Source organism: Apaloderma vittatum, unplaced genomic scaffold (assembly GCF_000703405.1).
Source record: "Apaloderma vittatum isolate BGI_N311 unplaced genomic scaffold, ASM70340v1 scaffold1969, whole genome shotgun sequence".
Lineage (NCBI taxonomy): Eukaryota > Metazoa > Chordata > Aves > Trogoniformes > Trogonidae > Apaloderma > Apaloderma vittatum.
In genome coordinates this window covers 40,667-43,558 of record NW_009735593.1, presented here as the reverse complement: position 1 = coordinate 43,558, position 2,892 = coordinate 40,667, and positions in this window count along the sequence as shown.

Here is a 2,892-nt window from a genome sequence, read left to right as displayed (position 1 = left end):
AACCGCTCCCCCCGGGGCACCTCGCCTCTCCCCCCGGGAGCATCTTCCTGCGGGCACTTCCCTCCTCCGGCACACCGCACTGACTCACCCACAGCCCGCAGCGACTGCGGGATTCCCGGGTTTTAAAGCCCCAAAGCGCAGCTTTCTCTAAGGCAAGGGCCGCTTCCTTCGGAGAACATCAGCGAGACCTCCCCCGAGCCGCCTGCCATGCCATTAAAGCGTTTTGTGTTTGTGTTGGACCTCAGAAAAAGCACCCGTGCCTGAGCCCAGGCTGGGGCATAACTCACACTGCCCGGTTCCACCTGGGAGGGTCCTTTATGGTGGGTCCGTTACCTTAAAGCGAGTGGTTGATGGGAGCAGGAAGGGTCAGGTGAGGAGAACTGGCTCCCAAAGCTCGTCAGTCACTAATTCAATCAGCCTGTGCAAGGTTTTGCTCTTTGACCGCTACCGTGCAAGCTGGGCTACCTCGGCACGGGCACACACAGCTGAAGTGACCCCTGCTAAGAAGAGAGAGCCATCAAACCTCCAGGAAGCAATGTGGAGAAGCTCTCCAACAGTTTCCAGAGAAGCTGGAATTGTGTCTGGCACTTCAGAGCGACTGAATCAATTAGCCCTACACTTGTATTCCAGCTCAAAGGCAATAAAGTCACTGAAAGACGAAGGCAAGTGCCCAGATTACATGCCTGAGTGTGGATGTTGAACCCCTCCAAGCAGCACTTCTGCGGGCTTGGGTAAACTCTACTTCCTCGGGGTGGATTTCATAGACTGAGCTCTCTCTGAGGCAAGCAGGACATGAGCGTGCCCTCCTATGATGATTAAATAAGAACGAACATCTGTGGGCAGAGTATCTTCCGCCCCCAGATGTTTAGCACATCTGTGTAACAAAGCCAACATCTCGTATTCCTCTCGCTGAACACTTTACATCACTGGCTGTGGGAAATGGGCAGAACAGTATCCTGTAAAGCTTCCTTAACGCCTTCCCAATTTTCTTTGTCCTCCCGCTTTACTAGCTGTTGTTTACCACTTTCAGCAGCACAGACAGCCGGCCAGGAGACCTATTTACATCCTACAGCGTGGCTAATCCATGGCCAACAAATAGCCAGAGGGACCAGTAACACACAGGCTGGCCAAATCCTTCCCAGCGAAGAAAGTGCTGCCAGACCGCAACGCACGGCCTCCAACTCGCTCCACGCTGGGATACTATGAATACAAGTACGGGGGATGACGCAGACTCCTATTAACGCCGGCCTAACCAAAGCGTGATTTCACTCCATCTGCCCTAACAGCGACTCGCCGTACACGCGCATCACGTGCGCCGGGATGCTCGAACCCCCCCAAGCACAGCACCGCTTGCTCCTGCAGCTGAACAGAAAGTTTTTAGGACCTTTACACTTCATCGTGAGAAAAGCCGAGTCACAAGTTTCTTGGGTTCGGGAGGCTTTTTTTGCTAAATTCTTGTAACCCTTTTAAAATTATTAACTGTGCAGAACTGACGACTACAGAAAAGAAAATCCTCACACTGAAATACTTTTAGTCATAAAGAATTCATGCATTTTACCATGTTTTGAAACTCATTAACCAAGCTTTTGGAAGCAATTTTTCCACGACCCTTACACTTCGCCAGTAACAAACAGTTTGAAAATTTCTCTGGGTAAGAGTCGCCTGTAAAGCACTTAAAATTTATAAACTTCTCGTGCAGTTTCTGACATTTATCATTGCTAAAGTAAATGGAAGCAACGGAATCGACTATGCATCATGAGTAATATAATGCAATATTAAAGGACACCCAGTGGAGTATTTTAGAGGCCAAGGAATCTAAATCATACACTCAGTGCTGGGAAACCGTATAGGAAAATGTGCGGCACCATTTGTTGGGTGACTGTAGCTGTCACTGCTCAGTGTTATGTGAGAGCGAAGCCACGCTGCTGCTCTTGGTGCAGCGGGGTTACATAATTGACAGCAGTGATTTACTATTTATGTGGATTACAAGAGAAAGGAACTGTGGAAAGAATTCCTAACGAGTGATCACAAGCGTTTCCACACCGCGTGCCACCGCCCTAAGCCAAACAAAAACTTTCAGCCAGACAGGGAGACAGGCTCAAGCAAACGAAGAGGCTGACTCGTGCTACCACTGCCGGGGGTCCCAGGCGGGCAGCCTGGAACACGCCAGCTCTTTTGGGGATGTCCAGCTACTTAATAGAGAAGGACAGATAGCAGGTAGGACGCTGGGTACCACTGATGAGATCTGAAGGAGATTCCCGCCTTAATCTCTTCTAACTTCTTCTTCATTATCTTCCACTGTCCTGGTACAGGTAGAAGATGCGCAGTTATGAAGGAGGAGCACTGAGTAGAAAAAAGAATGACTTTGAACACTACAACAGCCACTGTGATCTCTGCGTGTCCCCAGGGAGCAATCCTGACATGACTGTGGCAGGTGTGCGGCTTCTACAGGTCTTGAAAAATATGGAGGCCTCCTCCTTTATGGCTACAGATTTTGTCTGGACAGAATTTGAAAGCTCCAGCCAAGTGCCAGGGACTTCCAAATACCCAACAGCCTGGTTACAGCAACTACCCTGCACAAATGACCACAAACACTCACGGATGAACTCTGCAGCCTGTGCACAGACATCTGATGCAGACCAGTTGTATCGCGCGTGCCCAGGGCATGACGGGCGAGATGCTCCGTGCCAGCGGTACACACCGGGCAGATTTCCATCTGGGAGAGCCCAGACAAAGGAGAAATAAATACAGTAGATAGGGGAGTTTTGTACACACCTTCCTCCGCACTCATTCACAGCTTCTTACATATATCCTAGGATAATAATCGGTACTGGGGTTACACTTGGCATTCCCAAGTGTAATCCTCTTCCTCTGTTTTTGTTTTACTTTCTG